The sequence below is a fragment of the Tupaia chinensis genome, unplaced genomic scaffold (genome assembly GCF_000334495.1).
Source record: "Tupaia chinensis unplaced genomic scaffold, TupChi_1.0 Scaffold149131_1, whole genome shotgun sequence".
Taxonomy (NCBI): domain Eukaryota; kingdom Metazoa; phylum Chordata; class Mammalia; order Scandentia; family Tupaiidae; genus Tupaia; species Tupaia belangeri.
The window spans coordinates 1,540,723-1,546,393 of NW_006208977.1; the positions used below are offsets into that span (position 1 = coordinate 1,540,723).

The window sequence follows — 5,671 nt, forward strand, 5'->3', positions numbered from 1 at the left end:
TATTACATGACACATTTGCTTAGAAATTGGAGCTTCTTACTAAAGTTTTGTAATGCATACAGACAGTGCACAAGTCACGAACACATTTCAATTTATTTTCCCAAATTGACCACACCTATATAATCAAGCACCCAGGGTCAAGAAGCATCTTTTGGGTGGCCCAACCCCAGTTATCTTCGCTGGAAAGCCCTCCCAGCCAGGACGCTCACAAAGCACAACCTCTATCATGACTCCTTTAAATCTGTGTTTGCCTCTACTGTACTTCGTATAAATGGAATCATGCAGAAGGTCTGTGTCCACACATACACATGCAGAATCTATGTCTAGCTCATTTCCTTGAACTACATTTGCATGACTTGTAGTTCTAGATTGTTCTGTCTCATTGCTCTATGGTATCCCATAGGGTGAACAGTTCACAGTTTGTGTATCAGATCCATTATTGGTAGACATCGAATTCTCCAGATGTGGACTAGTGTAATGTAGCTACAAACATTCTAGTACCTTACCTTCTAGGGACCTCGGTATGCATTCCTGAGGGATACATTCCTGAGAAGGGAATTGCTGACTTACAGAGTATTGCAGAGGAGACAAACATTTGCCTCTGCCCCTTTATGATCTCTAGCTGGGCCTCAGAATTAAATTGCCCTAAGACAGAGTAACAGGAAAAAAGCATACAGATTTTTTTTTTCCATATACATGGTAGACTGGGAACCAGCAGTTAGCGTAATGGCTATGTCGCTGGACTCCCACGTAGTCGACCACAGTTCGCATCCTGGACCCGGTGGCTTAAAACTCACGCTGGGTGCAGATGCATGTGTGCCCAAGATCCCGAGAGGAGAATGGAGGAGAAGGGATTGCGGCGTGACCATCCCCCCTGGGGGGTGATTTCTCGCTTTCTGTCTCTATGTCTCTTTCTGTCTGTCTGGAGAGCGCATGTGCCCTATAGCGAAAATCTCTCAAAAAAAAAAAAAAAAAAAAACATACATGGTAGACTCTACAGGATACTGCTTCTAAATTTGGCAGCAAGGTTTTGCACCTAACTTGGGAAATTGAGTTTATAAGAAAAGGTGCAATTCAAACCAATCAACAAGTAACTTCTACCAAGGCCCGGATTCATAGCACATAATGGCCCAGATTCATAGCACATAATGTTGACTATACAGTAACTGCATAAGTAGAAATATTGGCAGGTAAGTTCTAGTCTATGCTCTGAGTTAGAGGATCTCAGGGCTATCAGTGGATAGCCACAATTGCCTATGTATAGAAAAGGGTTAGTAGAACCAGCAGCTGGCGTAGCAGTTACATCACTGGACTTCCACATGGCTGACTACAGTTCGAGTCCCAGACATGGTGCCTTGAAACTCATGTCGGTTGCATGTGCGTACATGCTCAAGATCCCAGTGTGGGGGGCCCAGAAACGCTTTCTTGGGAAGATGGCATCTGTGTCGGTCTTTGCGCCCCCCCGCCCCGGTTGGAGGTTTCTCTTTTGATAACTGTCACAGGAATGGCGTCTTGGAAGCCGATTTTGCAAGGTGGACAAACGTCTAAAGGCGCAGATAACTGGCAGGACAATTGCGGGGGTGGTCTATAAGGATGGCATAGTTCTTGGAGCAGATACAAGGGCAACTGAAGGAATGGTTGTTGCTGACAAGAACTGCTCAAAAATACACTTCATATCTCCTAATATTTACTGCTGTGGTGCTGGGACAGCTGCAGACACAGACATGACAACCCAGCTCATTTCTTCCAACCTGGAGCTCCACTCCCTCTTCACTGGCCGCCTTCCCAGAGTTGTGACGGCCAAACGGATGCTAAAGCAGATGCTTTTCAGGTATCAAGGTTACATTGGTGCAGCCCTAGTTTCAGGGGGAGTAGATGTTACTGGACCTCACCTCTATAGCATCTATCCTCACGGATCAACTGATAAGTTGCCATATGTCACCATGGGTTCTGGCTCCTTGGCCGCAATGGCCATGTTCGAAGATAAATTTAGGCCAGATATGGAGGAGGAAGAAGCCAAGAAGCTGGTGAGTGAAGCCATTGCAGCTGGCATCTTCAACGACTTGGGGTCTGGAAGCAACATTGACCTCTGCGTCATCAGCAAGAGCAAGCTGGATTTCCCCTGTCCCTACTCGGTGCCCAACAAGAAGGGGACCAGGTTTGGCCCGTACAGGTGTGAGAAAGGGACCACTGTGGTCCTCATCGAAAAGGTCACTAGCCTGGAATTCGAGGTGCTGGAAGAAACAGTACAGACCATGGACACTTCCTGAAGGGCGTTAGTGGCTGATTGGACGTCGTTCTAGAAGACTGGGGTGTTGGAGGCTCCCCGGAAGACGTTCACTTGGTTGGAGGCTCCCCAGAAGACGTTCACTTGGTAGTGTTTGCTGAATGAAATCCGATAAAAAATAAATCAAACTGAAAAAAAAAAAATGATCCCAGTGTGGGGGGGTGGAGAAGGGATTGCAATGTGGCCAGTCTTCTCACTTTTCCTCTCATTGTATCTGTCTCTCTCTGATGAGCTCAGTGCCTTAAGGCAGAAAAAAAAAGAGGGAGAAAAAGGTTAGTAATACTCACGTGAAGAGAAATCTCAAAAATTATGTTAACACTTAATAAACAACTTTTGCCCATCGGTTAAAAAATAAATAAAATAATGTAAATTTTAAGAAATAAACATATTGGACAACGATCCCATCATGAGGTTGGGGAGAAGATGCTACAACTATCCTCGTTTGGTATAAGACTTGACTGCCTACCACTTTCCTTGAGAGAATTGTACTGAGGGGAGAGGCATCTTTTGGCCGTGCTGTGTGTTTAAGTCCCCTAGGTTGATTCCACGCTGTAAAGGAAAAGGGAATATTCACTGTTTTTAGAGAGAGAGAGTTTTGGTATAGGGTGCACACACTTGCCGGAGAGACAGAGAGACAAACAGTAAGAAATCACAGCCCAAGGGAGGATGGTTATGCCACAATCCCTTCTCCTCCACTCTCCTCTTGAAAACTTGGGCATGCAAGTGCATGTGCCGAGTGTGACTTTTAAGCAGCCAGGTCTGTGACTCAAACCATGTCAACCACATGAGAGTCCAGCAATGTAACCATTACATCACCTGCTAGTCCCTTTATTCATTTTTAGTTAGGCTTTTATTTTTTTTTTTTGAGAGGTTTTTGCTATAGGGCATGTGCACTCGCCAGAAAGAGAGAGACAGAGAGACAGAAAGCGAGAAATCACCCCCCATGGAGAATGACCATACCTCAATCCCTTCTCCTCCACTCTCCTCTCAGAAACTTGGGCATGCACACACACATGCCCGGCGTGAGTTTAAGCCACTGGGTCCAGGAGTCTAATCACGGTCAACTACATGGGAGTCCAGCGACATAGCCATTATGCTAACTGCTGGTCCCATTTTTAGTTAGGTTTTATGCTTCTTTTTTCATGACTTGGAGTAAAGGAAAAATTTGTTTTCATTTTATTGGTTCTCTTTCCAACATTTTATGATTTCTTTTTTAAAAAGTTCTTTATTATTTAAATAGTTTTTCCTACTTATTTTCCTTTAGAGTTAGCACTTTTGTAACTTGTAGAAAAGAATTTTTTGCCTACTCCAAGGTCATGAAGGTTCTTTCGAATCGTTTCCTAAAAGCTTTATAGGTTTACCTTTTGCATTTAAATTAGTAACCCATCTGGAACTGATTTTGTGTATGGTGTGAGTTAGGGGTCAGGATAGTTTTGTTTTTTCATATGGTCATCCAACAGACCCAGCACCATATTTTGAAAGACCACCCTTTCCACACCATTATCTTTTTCATTTTCATTCTGCTGATTCATGTTCAATTTGTGGTTAACCAGTTGTGCAGATGCTTTTCATATGGACTACATTAAACCAGGTCTCCCCCATTCTGCATGTATTGCGCAAATCTTTTCTACCTTTGTTTTATTTGGGACTTGATTTTTTTCTTGAAAAATTTCCTTTTTTCTTTTGAATGTATTGTTTCTATGGATCAGGAAATGTATAAAACTTCATGTTATTACATTTATACATTTATAAAATTCCATTATATTTGTTTTGTCCTACAGGTTTAATCAGCATGCATTTTCATTTTTCCCCCAAATGCTTAAAAATATTGAAAAAGTGGCACGCAGGTGGTCTAGTGGTTAAGGTGCTGGACTCCCATTTAGCTGCCAGTGGTTCGAATAACAGACCTGGTGGCTAGAAACACACCAGGCATATGTGTGTGCATACCCAAAGTCTCAAGAGGCCAAGGAGAAGGGATCGTGGTGTGTTCATCCCCCCAGGAGGGGTGAATTCTCACTTTGTCTCTCTCTCTCCCCATCTCTCTCTCTCTCTCTCTCTCTCCAGCAAGTACATGCACCCTATAGCAAATATCATAAAAAAAAAAAAAGAAAAGAAATTGAGGTAGTCTTGGCATCAAGCCACTGAGAAATGTCTTTCAGGTAAGCACTGACCAGTTCATCAATCACTTGATGACGCAGATGATCACTCAATTACATGCATATTATCTAGCCATGTTTTCTTCTTGATCTGTCTTCCATACCACCTCCATTATCATCTATTTTTAGACCCTTTTTAGGTCACCAATATACTTCCCCAAAATCAATACCTAAAATTCAAAGCAAGGCCTAAGAGCAATTCAGCATCACAATAATAGCCCACAATCCAGAAAGCACATGTTTCCAATGAAGCTTAAAACTGTGATAGCTAGGGACCAGCAGTTAGTGTAATGGCTATGTCGCTGGACTCCCATGTAGTCGACCGCAGTTCGAGTCCTAGACTTAGTGACTTAAACTCAGGCTGGACATATGTGCATGCGTGCCCAAGATCCCAAGAGGAGAATAGAGGAGAAGAGATTGTGGTGTGGCCATCCTCTCTGGGGGGTGATTTCTCATTTTCTGTCTCTCTGTCTCTCTGTCTTTCTGGCAAGCGCATGCACCCTATAGCAAAAACCTCTCCAAAAAAAAGAAAAAAGAAACTGTGACAGCTTTCTTAGAAATCAGAGAGCCTGAAAACTCTAGCCAACCACAATGCACACGGAACCCCTGCCCGTAAGCCACTACCTTCATACATACCATAGAACTTTCATCAGATAAATTCCAGCATCCTCAGTTCCTTCTTGTGGCAGGCCAGTCTTTTAGGAGAAACATTTACATTTGGCCCATGTGCTCTGGGCAAAGTTGACTTCAGCTTTGTTCTCTAAGGATAAAGTATATTAAATAGTCCAGGGCTAGTTAACAGATTTTTTTTTCTATAAAAGGCCGAATAGTAATATTTTAGGCTTTGTAGGTCACTGATGCAACTACAGTCATGTGACCCTCAACAGTGGGGATATAGTCCATGAAATGCATTGTTGGTTGATTTAATCATCGTGAAGACAACCCAGTGTGTACTTACATAACTAGATGGAGTAGCCTGCTATACACCTAGGCTGTGTGGTATAGCTTTTTACAGGCTTACGGAACCATGGTACGCGAGATTGGTCACTGACCAAAACATTTGTTATGCTGTGCGTGATTATATTTACATCTACTGTTGCGGCACAAAAGAGCTTTAGATTATGCATTAACAAATTAACATGCAATGTTTCAATAAAACTTTATTTGTAGAAACAACATAGGGGTTTTGGGGGGGTTTTTTTGAGAGAGAGAGATTTTTGCAATAGGG

General features: G+C 42.9%; 1 pseudogene; it reads left to right on the forward strand.

The window, feature by feature from the left end:
• The first annotated feature begins 1,433 nt into the window (after nucleotides 1–1,433).
• Nucleotides 1,434–2,298, forward strand: LOC102485623 (proteasome subunit beta type-7 pseudogene; annotated as a pseudogene).
• The last annotated feature ends 3,373 nt before the right edge of the window (nucleotides 2,299–5,671 follow it).